General features: G+C 37.8%; 1 protein-coding gene across 3 annotated transcripts in view; it reads left to right on the top strand.

Moving 5' to 3' along the window:
• The first annotated feature begins 1474 nt into the window (after window positions 1-1474).
• The window catches only part of LOC112049975 (uncharacterized), a 96705-nt gene continuing 79616 nt past the window's right edge, over window positions 1475-18563 (top strand). For all 3 annotated transcript variants that reach the window (XM_052888750.1, XM_052888751.1, XM_052888749.1), the window contains exon 1: window positions 1475-1650. The gene's annotated coding sequence lies outside the window, so the exon portion shown is untranslated. The remainder of the gene's footprint in view (window positions 1651-18563) is intronic.

The raw sequence follows: 18563 nt of genomic DNA, 5'->3' as shown, positions 1-18563 counted from the left end.
GCCCAATCAAAATATGATATTTTTTTTATATCATGGTGTCTTAAGTTAACTTGGTGGTCACGGTCACTGGTCGTGGTCGTAGCCGCGTAATGCGGTGCCATGCTGAAAAGCGATTTACCATTGAAATAATCATCAAATCAGCGATGAAGGTCGCCTACAAGACAAAAGCCTTTTGTAGAGACGATTCTGAATTGCCTGCATCCAGCGAATACCTGCGACTCGATATCGTCAGTACAGTCAGTACACTTGGGAAGGGGTCGACCAACACTGCGCTTTCTAGTACGGGGTCGTCATTCCAGCTCCTTGAGACCTTATACTTCCATCGGCTCTTCCAACTACGTGCTCATTGCCATTTCAGTTTCACGACGAGAATCCTAACATAGTACTTCTGCTATAGGCAATGGTTTTCACTAATCATCAAGTAGGCCGTGTCTGTTTAAAATTATTATAAAAAAATATACATGGCATTGATTCACTGCACGATCTCGTAACAAACTTACTTAAAAGAGATAGAGTATACAAAATGAGAGAGACAGACAATATGACGTATGCAAAGACTACCGCTTCCTTTAAACTGTTTGCCAAACATCGATACCGCTGTAGCTCGGACACATTATTAAAATAACATTTTATGTCTTCGTCAAACATTTGTAAATCTATTGGTGGATCTGCGCATGTAATAAAATTTTACTGTCAGGGCTGTAATATTTATTTTTGAAAAACAAAAAAATTTAAGTGTCGGTTTGTTTGATCGTGAAAATCTAAATTAATGAATCGAATTTGATTGTCATAACTTCAACCAGAGTATTGTTCTGTAACGCAACTTTTTTATGTTTTCTAAGAGATATCATTAGAAGGGAAAAATGCATTTGTTTCAAAATTATGCCGTACATCACAATACCTCCAATATACTCTTCAATGACAATACCCTGCAATTTTGGCATAACCCAGAAAATGGCCCCAGCTCAGTTCATAATGCAGCGCTGATTTTCAGTTGAAACCACATATCGGGTGTTGCCAAACTTACACAAACTTATTTTCTAAACTAAAACTTACACTAACAAAAAACATACATACAACCGAACGTAGGTAGAACCTCCTCCTTTTTGGAAGTCGGTTAAAAACTAAAACATAAATTCATTAAAACTACAACAACTTATAGCAAAATTATAATGAATCCAACAATTATTGACCACAAAAGATAAACAAACAGCTTCGTGGCAACCATTCGCTAAGGACCCTTAAAGTTTGATTGACGAGATTTTGATTTCGTGAGAGAGGCCCGAGGATAAGTGTACCTACCGTTAAATAGACTGAAATTATGTATGTATGATGATAGTTATTAAATTCAAAATGATCTTGCGACAGCCCTGGTGTCCCTGAAATGGTGCGAACATTGGCACAGGTTTGGCAAACATTCGCAGCGCGCTCCAATGGCAAGGATTGGCACAAGCGCTTCAGTTGATCAGTTCGGAACCGCGCGCGCGTCGCTACAGCCCTACGCCTTCCCGCCTACGCGAGTGACATTCAAATTTCGAATTACTTCGGCAGTGAACTGTGGAGTTTTATGAAAAAAGTTTCTATTTGAATATTATTTTTTTTTAGTGTGAACTTTAAAAAAAATAAGTGAAGTGTCTATTGTTATAAAAGGTAGAGTTATTATTTTTATTATAATTTGATTTTTAACCGACTTCAAAGAAAGGAGGAGGTTTCTCAATTCGACCGTATATATATATTTTTTTGTCATCATTAACATTTAGATAGTGCTCGTTAAGTACAAACATCATCACCCTATGCCCGCCAACCCGTATTGAAGCAGCGTCGTGGGTTTAAGCTTTGTGGATCGTTAAAATAGGCTGGTAATGATTATGCTGATAATTTTATTTAAATGCATTTTGTTTAGGTATATTTTTTTACGATGGGGTAATTAAATTGGAGCAGAAGTATATTTTCAGAAGAGGCATATTTATACTAATATTGTAAAGCTGAAGAGTTTGTTTGTTTGCTTGAATGCGTCTCAGGAACTACTGGTCCGATTTGAAAAATTCTTTGAGTGTTAGATAGCCCATTTATCGAGGAAGGCTATATATCACCCCCGTATTCCTACGGGAACGGGAACCACGCAGGTGAAACTACGTGGTGTTAACTAGTTTCTTATAACTTTGTCGGGTTTAATTTTCATTCTGTTTTCTTGATTTTTTTAATTTTAGAAGGTGTGAATATTAAATGGAAAACCATTTTTTTATCAGAGGATAGGCAAAATAACTCCCATGTCCATTAAACATAGGCATAGGTGAAAAGCCGGCACCCTTTTAGACCGGAAGACAGCATTGCTGCCTAACGGTAGTAATGATGGTGGTAGCACTTCCCCGGACGAGCTCTGGTACTTAGAACTACTACTTCCATCTAAGGTTATCCACCGGTCATTGGCCATGGTCATAGACAACGGCTAATATTATCATTTATCATGGTTTAAACACGGTTTCATAGTCGGACAGCTAACAACGTTGTCTAATTATGTGGCTTATTCATTATAGTTTTTTCGATAAAAATGGGATTTGTATTAAAAGAAAATGGACTTTAACAGAGGTCATATAGAGTAAATTTTATTTAATACTTAACTTGTTTGTTGTTAAGGAGCCGTGATAGCCCAGTGGATATGACTTCTGCCTCCAATTCCGGAGGATGTGGGTTCGAATCCGATCCGGTGCATGCACCTTCAACTTTTCAAGTTGTGTGCATTTTTAGAAATTAAATATCACGTGTCTCAAACGGTGAAGGAAAACATCGCGAGGAAACCTGCATACCATAGAATTATCTTAATTCTCTGCGTGTGTGAAATCTGCCAATCCGCATTAGGCCAGCGTGGTGGACTATTGGCCTAACCCCTCTCATTCTGAGAAGAAACTCGAGCTTAGCAGTGAATCGAATATGGGTTGATAATAATGATGATAAATTGATAATTAAAATAATAGACTTTACTAGAGGTTCTTATAATACAAACACATAAGCGTACGTCTTCATATACTATATATATTTAGGAGAGTACGCGGGCCCCCCCCTTAATCTTTCTATTGCTAAAGCGTTACATGTTCTGTGATCTATAAGAAAGTATAGTCTGGCAAATTAGTTGATGATACTCCTATGATAAGCGGGCGACGGGGGGAAAGATTGCGCGGGTGGGAAATCGTGCCTGGGGGGAAGTGAGGTGCATCAGTCGTAGGGTTTTCATTCATCGCTACACGCCCCCCGGCCCGCGCGGACCATCGGGAGTGTTACGAACGAAGTTGCCAAGCTATAGCTTCAGTTATACCCACTACCGCTTTGTCTGTCAATTGTCTTCTGTCATACGTCTATATACCGTATCACAACATTCAAAGTCAAATGGACTTCCAAAATAGACAAACACGGGAAATGAAGTGTTAAATTATTTCTAAACTAATTATTATTTAGTAACACTTCTTCTTGTTGTTTCCGCCCGCGTCACCACATGGCTCCATGGAGCTGCGCTGGTGCATCCATCACTAGCGTAGCACATGCTGAGTGGTGACCATTTTGGTACCACATCATTTTTTTTGGATTTATTTAATTATTTGTTTAATATCTTTAAATTACTAGGTTACTATATTTTTAATTTTTTTTCTTTTGTTTTAAGTATTTGTTGTCTTTTGTGTATTATGTGTATGTGTGTGTGTGTGTTTAAATAAAATAATTACTTTCTTTCGTTCTTTCGAAATGTGCGATGCACGTTCACTAACACAGGCGCGATACAATTCTAGATATTCACTACTCTTTCTGTTTTGTAAATCATTACAAAGTGTTTAATTATTGGAACTGTTCCTTTTTAGGGTTCTGTAGTCCACAACTATAAGGCGAAACCATAAGGGTAGCCCTTATATAGATAAAGTTTCGCCATGTCCGTCAATCTTTCTGTCTGCGGTTTAGTGCAGAGACTATTACTACTAGAAAGCCGTAAATAAGAATGAGTATGTAGAAACAAGTCAAAGTCGTCAAATAAAATCTTGAAAATTATTTTTTTAGGGTAAGTACCTTAACATGTAAAATGGAGATGATTTTTTTACTCGTTTATCATAAAGTGTGGGATATCGTTGGATAGGTCTTTGAAAGACGTGAAGGGTCTTTTTCCAATACTTTTCGACTTAGGGATCCGTTTGTAAAATATTAAGCTTTTAAGAGATAACTTTTTTTAGAGTCAAGTGTCATTACCCTTTACCGGCTATACAGTTGTTTATGATAAGTGAAAAAAATCCCAAGAGTAGTATATATAATGAAATTACAAGGAAAACTATAAGAGTCAAGTAGCAATTGCTATTTAAAGAGTAATTGTCGATCAACTTGTAAAATGTAATTGGAAATCTAAAATTGCGTGATACGTTAATCCGTTGTTAATTAAAAATATAAACTTGTCAGTAAGATATTTTGTCAAAACTAGAAAGCTGAAATTTGGTATAGGTATGTATATTAATTACGCCTTTAAAGTGGTAAAAAGAAAATTTCAATAAAAAAATTATGTCCCTTCTCTATATGCAAAGTGAACGATGAATTTTTATCGCCTATCTCATGGTGTGGGATAGCGGTATCGGTATTTTTGTACATTACATATGGGATTAAAGTGCTAACTTAATCTACGCCGTTGGATCAGCTTCCACCTTCACACAGGAAGTAAAACTATAAGAAATGTAAACAGTAATTGTTATCAATTGTAAATTATAATACTGTATGACTTTTTCAAAAGAGCAACTGTTGAGTTTCTTGCCGGGATCTTCTCAGCAGAACCGGCCTTCCGAACCGGTGGTAGAATCTTTACAAATAGTCAACTGACGTGTCAAAAGAGCTTGTAAACTGAGCCTACTTGAAATAAATGATTTTTAATTTTTTTTACGGAACCCTACGCTGCGGCCGGCCCGACACTCACTTGGCCGGTTTTTATTTAATTTTATTTTTACGACATTGTCGGCGTGGTAAAAGTATGAGTACTATCAAAAAATAATCGAGTCGTGTTTTGAAAACGCTGTCGTGTGAACATATTGAGAATGCATTTGTTGTATTTGAACGCTTTTTTAACGTCCTTTAAAAAAACTGACTTGACTACAATCTCACCTGATGGTAAGTGATGATGCAATCTCAGATGGAAGCGAGCTAACTTGTTAGGTGGAGGATGAAAATCCACACCCCTTTCGGTTTCTATACGACATCGTACCGGAAGCTAAATTGCTTGGCGGTACCAGCCAGACCTGGTCCAATTAAGTAAACCTCAATCGGCCCAGCCGGGGATCAAACCCAGGACCTCCGTTATGTATATGCACCGCGCATACCACTGCGCCACAGAGTCGTCAAAGTCGTCGTGTCTATGGAACCCTAAAAAGCGATCATACGTAATCTGCGTGCATTAATAATACCAGCATCCACACTGCGTGAGCGTATACGTCGCACCGCGTCTGCCGCGTCTATTAGCTAAAAATACCGCGCTCTTGAAACGAGAATTAATGAAATCGCGATCTGATCCCGATGCCGAGCTTCAACGAAAATATGAATATAATTCGATTTATCTACCGCAGATGTTGGATATTAAATGTTGAGTTTGTAGGAATACTTTCTTGTTGGCCGCCATTTAATGAAGATACATGCGTTTCCTGTAGAAATGTTAATGCTTTTGACTGTTTGCTTTCTGTTTACGCATCGGTTGGATACACCAAAGACTTTGAGAGTTACAAATATATATCATTTAGTTTTGGATTTTAACCTATAGATACTAGCTGATGTTGCGCGGTTTCACCCGCGTGATTTCTGTTCCCATTGGAATACGGCGATAAAATATAGCCTTCCTCGATAAATGGGCTATGTAACCCTAAAATAATTTTTCAAATCGGATTGAATTTCCTGAGATAAGCGCGTTCAAGCAAACAAACAAACAAACGCTTTATAATATTAGTATAGATAATTTTTTTTATAATATAATCGATTGGCTATGAATTCCATAGGTATGTAATTATTGCGATTCTAGGCGGAAAGAGGAACTAGATTAGATAAAAAAAATTTGTAGCATAATATCTTCGTAGTTGAATGCAGAATTTTCTTTTCGAAGTAGGTTAAATAAAATAAAATAGCGCGCAATTTCTCTTAAATTAACTTTGGGAAATTGCCTTATTCCCTAATTTTCCCATTTACCTATGTAGTTAATCGATTGCATTCATTTCCATCAAAACTTGCATTCATTTCATTACGGACTAACCGATAACCCAAACTCCGCTGAACACTTCGAATAACTTTAGCAACCATTTTATTTGAACGATTTATCTTCTTCAGTTAACACCCGGTCGAAATAAAGGTGAAATTGCGATAGTTTATACTGATTTGTTTATTATCTCTTGAGGAGGTAAATTTTTACGTGTTTTTTTTGGCGAAATTGTAGAATCACTGAAAAGTAAGTACTAACTTTAAATATTTAAAAAAATACATATATTTCCATTTATTTGATAAAGAATATAATAAGAAAGTTAAGTTAATTTATCCTAATAACTATACAAATCATGCCCACGTGGAATGGTGGCAAGAATACTAGAAGACAGCCAGGCTGATCCTTTGCGCAAAAAATGAGCCAGCCCTTCTGTCACCAGTAGGGACAACTAACCGCTGTGAAATGATTTAAAGATTTTTTTTTGGCACAGCGACTCCATGGCCCAAGGGTCTCCACAGCAAAAGTTACAAAAATACTTGGGCTACATACCGGTTTTCTGCTACGGCTCCCGGTCTTGATTCTGAATTTTTTTTTTTAAGTCACATAGTTTTCATTTACTAAAATTCATACTTAACTGGCATGTATATTGCCTGACTACAAAAGATTAGCGGATCTAGTCAGCTTCGCTTTGGCCATAGATCTATAAAGACTCTGTACCGATTCGTAAATCTATGGCTTTATCAGTAAGGCAAGCGATCGGCCATCGGCTTTAACATCAATTGCAAGAACAAACAGAGTTCTTAGCCGCTTATATACATATAAGATGAAGATACTGTATCAGTAATCTGTGTAAACCAAACATACACTATTATTTCCTACAAACCTTTCGTCATACCAACATTCACTCCCAAAATCTGGGACATCCGTACCTAACAAATCCCAACACCGTGTGATGTATTTTACAACCGACAGTCTGCCGTTTGATCTTGCACTCCACAAATTACTCTGGCTTCACTATAGTCAATAAATTGGTAATATTTCTGCGGAGATCAAGATAATGTGGCTTATTGATCTTCAATATCGATCATTTGGCTGTCGAAATGGAGAAATGATTTAGTAATGTATGGCTTGTGTTGTTTGTTTTTCTTTATTTACGAGTTGAGTTAGTGGTGCGAACATAATCTTGGTGAGGGGATTGATGGTCAATGACTTTTTGTACGTTCTTAATAATTCCGTCAATCCGACATTAAACCTAGGTTTAAGTCTCAAATCAAATTTTAATTTTAATTTTCCTAATTTATGGTAAATTTTCTACCCAGCCCCTGTAGTCAAGTGGCACGATTCTCTTTCTACGATCGCAAACGCTTCGAAAACTAGAAAAATGTATGGGAATGGCAGATCTTGATCACGTGACCTGTCGACAGCAAATGTCATTCCCATACATTTTTCTAGTTTTCGAAGCGTTTGCGATCGTAGAAAGAGAATCGTGCCACTTGGCTACAGAGACTGTACCATTCGTATAATTTGGGCCCGAGTTTGTATGTAGACTGGTTGTCCCCTTTACACTAATATTATAAATAGAGAGAACGCTTTATATTTTTGTTTGTAACGAAGCAACTCAAAACTACTGGTTCGATTTTGAAAATTCTTTCACCAATAGAAAGCTACAATATCAGGGATAACCTCCGAAACATTATAACATTTTAAGCCGAAAAAAAGACTGATTTTTTGTATACTTCGCATCAGTATGACATGAAGGTTGTAAAGTTTGCCGAGAACTATATTAGCCGACTGCTTATGATAAAACGGGTTAAAAAATAGCCTATGATACTCACGAATAACGTAGCTTTCTAGTGGTAACAGAATTTTCAAAATCGGTACAGTATATTCAGAGATTACCACAATACCACAAACTTTAGGTACTTCTTTATAATATAACAACAACAAAATACTTTTTCATAAATCCCTCGGGAACCATGGATTTTTCCGGGATGAAAAGTAGCCTATGTGTTAATCCAGAAAAAAATCTACTTTCATTCCCAATTTCAGCCAAAAAGTTAAAGAGTAACAAACATCCATACAAACTTTCGCGTTTATAATAAGTAGGAAGTTTAATGGAAGATTTAGCACATTACGTAATAACATGTTATAGGAGCGATGCACCGATAATATGTTTACAAAACACGGTCCAAGTCGCCTGAAGGTTGGGTGTCGGTTGTACAGTCCATAGCTGTTTACTGATTCACGATACCTGGGGTTTGGTAAACTGGGTGTCGCATGCTGTCTGGTGTTGCCTTGGGCGTCATGTTTGTTATTAGAACGTGTGACTTTGTATTTTAGTTTCGTTTTTAGGTAATGGAAAGTTTGTAATAACCTGGCAAAAGTTTTTAACCGGGGTTGTACTCACTACAAATTGTAAACTAAGCCTATACTTACCTACTTGAAATAAAGGAATTTTTCATTTAAATGTACAAATAGTACAAATTTAAAAACACCTTCTTTAATACTGGTTCATAATAAGTCTTCAGGGTAGGGCATTTTTGATCATCATTATCGTTATCAACCCATATTCGGCTTACTGCTGAGCCCGCGTCTCTCTCTCAGAATGATAAGGGTTTGGCCAATAGTCCACCACGCTGGCCCAATGCGGATTGGCAGAATTCACACAAGCAGAGAATTAAGAAAATTCTCTAGTATGCAGCTTTCCTCACGATGTTTTCCTTCACCGTTTGAGACACGTGATATTTAATTTCTTAAAATGCACACAACTGAAAAGTTGGAGGTGCATGCCCCGGACCGGATTCGAACCTAGGCCCTCCAGAATTGGAGGCAGAGGTCATATCCACTGGGCTATCTCGGCTCTTGGTCCACACGTTTATTGGTCCATCAGAAGTGTGAAATAACCTTCCGTGGTCTGTTTCCCGCCACCTGTGATTTAAACACCTTCAAGGCAATACTTAATAGGCATATTCTAGGCAAGCGTACTCCAACTCACCACTGTATTCCATCAGGCAAGATTATAGTCAAACGCTATTATAAATAAAATATCTGCTTTGCTCCATATACCTAGGAAGTTTACTTGCAGTTCCTGCGCACTTCATTTTGGAATGTTCTTCCAATTCCAGATTTCCCTACCACCTACAATATGGGTATCAAGAGTGATACATGTTTTAAGTAAGCGCCTAGACTTAAAAATGAATATGAATAGTCGTAAGATGCGCAGTTAGAAATATTTTATTTTTTCCAAGAAAAGCTGAATAGTTTCTCAGCTCAAATCAATTTAGGGTTATTTGACTTGAGCTGAGCTGAACTTAAATTGTCTCTTGTTGGGAGTTTCAAACACCACAATGTTGAATTTGGAAGGAAGCTTATCGAACTTCCGACAAGTAACATCTTATTCAATAGCAAATAGTTGATTGTCGATTTCTGTGTAAAGTTTACAATTCCGCATAACATTGTCCTTTGAGCTTTCAAAATACAATGTATATTGGCTACCTACAAACGATTGTTGACGTAATAAAATTTGATTTAAACAGATAAGTGACGGAAAGTTACCGGCGGCGGTGCGGCTATATATTAAAAGTACAGATCAAAGGCATCGGATATCAAAAGAGCGTGGCTTCGGGCCTGAATTGGTGCGCTGCGATAATGCGCAGTACCGGGGATTGTAGTGAGAATGGGAGATACTATAAGGTTTTTTCTTGTAAGCGTTAGCTAAAAGAATTTGTAATAAATCATGCTAATGCATGGAACTGCAGTCATTAAGTAGGTACTCTTACTTCTTCTTGGTAGGTACTTCTTGCCACCATTTAGTTTTTTTCTGTTACAAGTTAGCCCAAGACTGCCTCACTCTGACTCACCTGATGTAAGTTAGTGCACTCTAAGATATAAGCGAGCTTACTTGGAAGAGGTATAAAGTTTATTTCATTTGCACCACGATTTCTACGCGGCATCGTACCGGAACGCTAAATTGTTTGGCGATACGTCTTTGCCGGTACGTCGATGCCTACCACCAAACATGTGTCTAGTCTAGTGTTGATACCTTTGAATTAGATCATCCGATATTTATCTCACGTAAGAAAGAATCTTCTGATGGTTTTCCATCAAAAACAGAAACTTTAATTCGTTTGCGGACCAACTTCTGACAACAGGTCTGGCTGGTGGGAGGCTTCGGCCGTGGCTAGTTACCACCCTACCGGCAAAGACGTACCGCCAAGCGATTTAGCGTTCCGGTCCGATGCCGTGTAGAAACCGAAAGGGGTGTGGATTTTCATCCTCCTCCTAACAAGACTGCATCATCACTTACCATCAGGTGAGATTGTAGTCAACTTGTGAAGAAAAAATAAAAAAAAACTTAACTTTTTGTCGGGAATGCTTCTTAGGTGTATATTTCCAATGGCAAGGAAAATCCCTTTGCGCCGTATGACTTCTCGTACGATAGGAAACGTTTTGATGGCGCCATAAAAGTGTTTACAAGTGGTCGAGTGACAGACGCGATGTAGTCTCCGGTAGCGACCGCGGCAGAGCGCCAGGTGACGCGACACACACGATCACCTCTTTACTCATTATCGTTAGTAGCCAACACGGTAAAGAGACTCTGTACTGAGATATTGGGTTCGATCTCGCTCTGTGGACTAATAACTTAAGCTGCAGCCGCACAATGCTCTTCGGATTGCTGTGATGTTGATGCCATATTGCCCTGTCTGTCCTCACATTGCTCTACTTGCGCAAATTATCGAAATACCCCGTACTAGTCCCTTGGCTTAAAACTGCTACTTCCCACGCCAGTCGTGCGGTGTATGGCACGCGGGATACACTAATAACAGTCTTTCCGACTAATTATAGGGTACATTTGAATTCAGGGGAGTACAAATTTACAAATGTTGTGAAAGTCATCGGTAACGAGGCGTTATCTAACCCTAAGTTGTAATCGTTGAAGCAACGCCGCAAGGTTGCCTCTATGTCGGTTTTCTAGAGGAATTATTTCGGAGAGTGCGCCCGGGAACTTTGCGATCTATAGTTCCTTTTTCACCTTCTTCTATTTTTTCCTTCATTCATACTTCTCCATCTTCCATTAATTATTTTATAATTAAACTGCTAGGCATCGTTATTGTCCTTGGTCTGCATCCATACGCAGTTGATATCTCTTAGATTCATACGAAGCCTTTTAGTTCCTCGTCCGGACTGCAAAGTTATATTTATAGAGGGAATGTTTTCAAGTGAATAGGCATCTTATAAGTCAGCGTGTTCCACAATAGGCTGCATCATCGCTTAGTATCACATATGATTGCAGCTTTATAATGTAAAAAAGTGGTGGACGGCAACCACGTTTACACTTGCAAAGTAACTAAGTGTAATAATCAGTATCGAAGATTAATTTTTTTTATCCTATTACATTTATTGTTAGTATCATTACATAGTACATCTCTGTATTTAGTAGGTAGGTATTGTAACTAACAACAAATACCTTAATTTACAATATCTCACCTATAGAAATCAAGTTCCTGATTTCTCCAGGGTACTTAAAATCATCCCGCGACATTGTATTGGCATAAAAGCACTATCTGTGTTGTATCATAATAACAACAACAACAACAACATTGGCTAAGTGCATTGTCAGATTGTCTTCCCAGAAACTGTTAACTCACAAATTCCCCGTATAATGTTCGACTGTGCCAAAGAAGGCATAATCATACAATGTATTCTATCTACTGAAAGATAATTTGAAATGTACCGAAGCTGGTAGCTTCCTAAATCCGAACGAATGACTGACGCTGTCACTCCGCGAATGCATTATCTCTGATACACATAGACTTACGAGTCGGTATAGAGTACCTAAGCCCTCATTCGCACGAGAGTTTTTTTAGCGGACGTTAAAAAAGCATTCAAATATAGAAAACGAAAGCTTATGACGAAGTTATGGGCATTCCATAACTTCGCAGTGTGGATCAGAAACTAAGATTTACGCTTCGTACGTGTCTAAGGAACATCAACTATGTATGGATGCAGACTTTTGCGATGTTTGGCAGTTCTATGCTTAAAAATGTGGAGATGGAACTAGATTGAAAGTTTTCTTCATTTAGCAGTTCTAAACACGAAAACTTTACTAAATTAATTATTGTCTAATTCTCGGAGAATGTGCCACATATTTATTTTTGCTTCTAATGATAGTAACGTATGGACGAAATCCATTTATACAGTTCACAACCGATCACCAATAGATATAAATAAGTATTTTTACGCGACACTACGATATGTTCGCGACTATTTTTATACACAACCGATTTAGAGTCGACATCATCGGGCCGATGCATCGCGTGACGTCACAAAGGTAACAGAACTAAAAGGGCTTGTGTCCAGTACAATCTAAAATCAACCTTACCTGAAACATCATTATGTCCATTTTCCAATATACAACAGTTTCATCGAAAAGATCGTATGTTTAGTGGTAGTTACACGATAATGAATTGTATAGCAACGACATAAAGTTGATGTTCAATAAATTTAGTTTATTTGAGTTATTTATTGTTATATTTTATAACTGTTACAGTAAAATACATCGTATTAAGAGGAGATAAGGTTGCTAATTGATTTGAGGTGTAAGTATAAATCGCTTTGAGAATATAATGACGATTTCTTTGGACGTGACGGCACAGTAAAGATATTACAAGCAGTATAGTAACTCAGCCGTATTTTTGAAATAAATACCTACAGCCGCGCGGTACGTAAACATGTGATAGGGCTGCCCGCCTGCAGCATTTTAATTACATTTGCCAACTTTGTGTTTCCATTTAGTTTTGTGATTGTAAATATACTTTTTTTTAAATAAACAAATAAAATACTTTGTAAATTTTAGTAAAATAGGAGGTGATCAATAAAATGCGTGTTGTTTTTTGATTGGTAGATTTAAATAAGGCTGATACTGATCAATGATCTTGAAGGACCTTCATATATTTATTTTGGTGATACCATCTAGGTATTACCATCGCACTAGGTGACCAAATAATAAAAAACCGGTCAGGTGAGTGTCGGGCCAAGCGCAGTGTAGGGTTCCGTAAATTATGTTAGCACTTTAATACCTTATGTAATGCACAAAAATAGCATGTAGGGAAGGAACCACAAAAAAAAATTGAGATTGACCGGGTTCGCTAGTTTACTAAAAAAATCTGGATAGGTATATTAATATCAGCCGGCTCTTTACTCTTTTTATTCAAATACATTAAAGTATGAGCAACACAATGATATTGTTAAATTCAAACAACTTCGGTACTTAACTTCTTTATGACATTAAAATACAGGTATACAAAACATACATTTCATAAGATTTAAATCTATGTATTACATAATAATCAAAGAAAACAACCTAAATGAAGAAGTGAATAAATAATTATTCAATAATATTATATTACCATTTTCGTCATTTACCTTTTTACACAATTTTATTATTTAAGTATTTATATATGTATATATATATTTTTTAATTATGCCTTTAGAATACAAAATATTAATCAAACTTTATACAAATAATAGCCCACCAGTTGCGAGGCTTTTTTTCCTAGTCGTCATAATTAAAAAATCCAATACACTGTGCGTTCGTCACCGCGGCACAATCGCGACTGTCTTCACCCTACGATCACCCCACGTCCAAGGTGCGTAGGTATAGCTCGCGTTTCGACCTTTAGTATGAAGTCCAACTACTGGTTATACTGTGGTGACGGTGAACACGACGGCCAATTAGAAAAGGGGGAGTACACACGTGGGATATACAATTAATGATTTAAAATTACTTGTCGATAATTATTTGATTTATTCTACTCGTATTTTGTACTAGCGGGTAGAGGCGAGGCTATAGATGACGTACTCGTAAGATGACATAATATCGGAAGTACAGACAGTTACATTTTCTTTTCATATCATGGTTTTATATACATGTAAAATCTACATAATATTATTGATTGATTACTTACTTAGCTATATTTAATATATGAGTACTAAATTAATGCTTAATCTGATTGTCATCCACGGTGTTAAGAATTAAAATACACTAAAGATAAATAGAACTAAAATTAATTAATTAAACAGCCTTTACTCAAGTATCTTGTAATTATTTACCTTATAATCACTTAATATCAGGTGAGATCGTCACTCTCAATTTACTTGTCATAAGATAAAAGAAATTAACAAATATTTGCAAAAAATGGTTTACACGTTGTCCCTACGGCGTAGGCCTTTCTCAAATCTTTCATATTTTTTCTCGTTTCAAACTGTACCGTAATAGACTGTATAGTCAGGTTAAAGTGTGGAATTATAGACAAAATAATAATTTACCTCTCAAATATCTACGCCTCAGGTTGAAGGACAAGGAAATTCATTATTTTCATTCATCTTGTTAGAAAGAAAAACTTTCGAAATTTGAAACCGTAGAATTGTGTGATCCTACGAAACAGTAGACGCATATTATCATCAACAACTAAAACTCTGTACACTATTACAGGAGCAAGAGTTTCCTGTCAAAATAGGCGGAGTTAGGCGAATAGTTCACCACGCTGGCCCAATGCTGATTGGCAGACTTCACACACGTAGGGAACTGAGTAAATTCTCAGGCATGCAGGATTCCTCACGATGTTTTTCCATCACCGTTTGAGACACATATAACCCAATGTTATCTCATGGTCTAGCGATCAGTAAACGTCACAAAGACTAATGAATGACAATCAACCGCGTGTTCGATCTCAAAGGGCCGGCGACGTAAACATGCAGGCAATATGTAATGTGCCCACGCTATGCGTGCTACATCGGTTCTCTTGACTTGTCCTTAAAAAAGGGCAACTATATTATTAGAGAAACATGTTTTCAATGTAAAATACACCACTTTCTTGTTAAATCTTCATTTTTAGACCATTTGAATGACCCACTTTAGAGCATTATGTGAGAGAGGGTATTTGGAGGTAAGTTTCACCAAACCATCAACGTTGCAGGTTAGCGGACGTAGGATGATAGGGTATGATTATGATTCTGTGAATAAAAAAATATTCTTCTTTGTATTTTTGTTATAAACTAGCATTAATGATGAGATCACACATGGTCAGTATGGTGGATAAAATATGAATTTTACATATTTTATCCACCATATTGTACATACAATAAGTACAGAGTTACTAGAAAGTGTATGCATTGCAAAATTGAAATTTCCTTTATTTAGTACTTTTCCTCGCTATCTACTATATAAAAATAAGTCGGGTTTTCCTTCCTGACGCTATAACTCCAGAACGCACGAACCGATTTCCACAGTTTTGCATTCGTCTCGGGCTCCGTGAGGTTTATAACGAAGAAAATTCAGGAAAAATTTTAACGTAGGATAGGGGTAGGGTAGGGTAGGGGTAGGGTAGGGGTTGGGTAAAGGTAGTTGAAAGTTTAAATAGAGTTTCACGCAGACGAAGTTGCGGGCGTACGCTAGTAGTGAGATAAAAATTTTAAAAAGAAGCCAACAAACTAAAGAAGTCTGATGCCCAAGGTGAAGCAAAGTGGACGAGATTATGTCGGAAAGCGGACACCACATAGTGGGATCACGCTAGGAAGAAGAAGAAGTGAGATGAATAAATAAATTAATTAAACAAATTTATTATAAATTATACAAAAACTGAAAAAAAATCAAGCTCAGTCCAGAAGTGTAGAAAGCAATTAGAAAACAGTCGGGACCTTTTAAAAAAATGTAGACGAAAATCATATACATATACATATATACAATATAATAGGTCAAGACTGTTTTATAATAAAACCGCAGCGAGAGGGTTATTTTTTTTATAAATATAATAGTGTTTTGTATTAAAAACATTGTCAAAAAATTACCAAAAAAGGAACAAATAAATAAATGATAGTATGATAATAATGAGTGATATGGTCTTTGAGTGAAACTTTAACGAACAAGACAGACGGAAATAAATCGATGATCACATAGACATGTCTCCGCGCAATGATCGCTCCTAATATCCGCGATACATAGTTGCCCCATGAGTAAGCGCCGCCCGCCCTAGCGCCGCCCAAACACTCGCCACACCATTACTCATGGCTTGACTGATCTTAATATTATTATGATTCACTGTTTAAATAACTTTTTTATTCATCTTATAAATAATAGGTTCTACCTTTTTTGAAAAGTATGACATCTTGATAATAAACTACTAAAAAAAATACAATAATTTTATTCAGGCGCACGAAACAGCTAGTCGATAATGCTCTCTCTCTTCTTGGTCGCATTCTTCATTGCTGAAGGTCGTGTCCGCACTGCAGTCCCTTCGTTGCGTTGTTACCGATTCCCCTCCACACAGTCCGGTCCTCAGCTTTTGTTACTAATGGCTGTTGTTGTAACAACAGCTTTTAGTAACATAACCTGAGGGCCGGACATAAAGGGAGTGACTTAACCTGGTCAGACCAGCGGGTAGGTGATCGGTCGCGTGGTCGTTTCCCTTCCACCTTGCCCACCACTATTACTTTATCCAGGTTATCGGGAAGGCGACGGGCTATATGGCCAAAGTAACTCAAAATCCTCTGATAACATACAGTTGAAAGTCTAGTGGAAATGCGAAGCTGTTTCAGTTGTTGTTAATGGCTCGTGCGAATGAGGGGTTAAAGACTTCAAGACACCACGGTCTTGAGCGGCCTGCATCCAACGGCGATCTGTAACCCGCTTGATATCGACGACAAATATATACAACACTACGCTTTTTGGTGCGGGGTCGCCATTCCAGCGCTTTGGGATCTCATTATCAGCTCTTCGAACTCTGTGCCCCGCCCATTACCACTGTTGCTTTTTTTTTTTTTTTTCAGGGAGGAAAAAAAAAAATCCCTCCGGACTTCTGCCGACAGTCGGCAGGGTATGTCCGACTTGCACGGACTAAAAATAACCTTCCCTGGACTCCATGGTCAGCACGGAACCGCTTTGCATTTCTTCGTGCTGACCTTCCTGTTGTTATCTTTCACTCTCTCTCTTTTGTTCTGTCTCTTTTTCCACCCTTCTTTTCATTGTGGTTCGAAGCATATGGGCGTACTTCTGCCACTGCTCCTCACTTGACAGCATACGTGAGATGAGGTTACTTGCGTTTACCCCCTCATTAGTACCTTCAGCGGCTGCTCTTACATCTGTGGTACCTGGGCATTCAAACAGTGCGTGCCTCGGCGTACTGTTGCTATCAACTCGTTGAACTATGTCAGTAACTTAGGTACTTCTGCGGATCTGTTTATTTTTGATTCTGTGACGCTGAGATACTCCGAGCACAGCTCTCTGCGCCGCCCGCTGAATGACTCTGAGGCTTCTTAAGAGGCTCATAGTCAGCGACCAAGTCTCAAATCCATAAGTCATCTTTGGCTACACGCATTGTTAGAAGATGACCGTCTTAATCATTATCATCATTATTAACCCAAAGGTTGAAAATGATGATAATGATTCGGCTCGCTGCTAAGCTCGAGTCTCCTCTCAGAATGAAAGGGGCTAGGCTAATAGCCCACCACGCTGGTCCAATGTGGATTTTCAGACTTCACACACGCAGAGAATTAAGAAAATTCTCTGGTATGCAAGTTTCCTCACGATGTTTTTTCCTTCACAGTTTCAGACACGTGATATTTAATTTCTTAAAAATGCACACAATTGAAAATTTTGGAGGTGCATACCCGGACCGGATTCGAACCCACATCCTCCGGATTCAGAGGCAGAGGTCATATCCACTGGGCTATCACAGCTATGTTCGTTTTTAGAAACTAAACAATTAAAGATGTCGCGGAGTTTTCCTAATTTTTTCTTCGAAATTGGACCTACCTTACTAATAATCTATTTCATCTCCAAAATGGTCTAGAACAGAGAACGGTTTTGGCCGAAGTTTGCTTAGCAATAGCCCGACATATGATGATTCATATATAGGAACTAATATAAGTTATGATGTTCCCGTTTTGCTCGTACTGTAAACTTGTTGGTCGAGCTGTCTGATGATAAACCACAGAAGACGTTACTGACAGAGTCTCTCACTACCGAAATGCATTAGCGAATGTAATCAACACGGAACTGTACAGTGACGTCAATGTTAGACGCGCTTGTTGTAAGGGCCGGGTGTCAGTGCTAACGGGATACGAATCTTTAACACGCTTATAATACCTTCACTTGTAACTATGTATGTAAGAAAATCTTGGAATCTTAATTTGACCTACTATCCTAATCTTTGATTAGGATGAAACTTTGCACACGCTCTGAGTTCTGAATACATGGCGGCCTCCCCAAGATGTTTGAACAGATGTTTGAACTGGCTGTTTGAAATCCACCCCCATGATATGGATATCAAAAGGAAAGAAAGGAAAGGATTTGCTGTCAGGAATA

This window comes from Bicyclus anynana, chromosome 23 (genome assembly GCF_947172395.1).
Source record: "Bicyclus anynana chromosome 23, ilBicAnyn1.1, whole genome shotgun sequence".
Lineage (NCBI taxonomy): Eukaryota > Metazoa > Arthropoda > Insecta > Lepidoptera > Nymphalidae > Bicyclus > Bicyclus anynana.
Note: the sequence above shows the minus strand (reverse complement) of the source record. Positions and strands in the feature narration are given on the sequence as shown.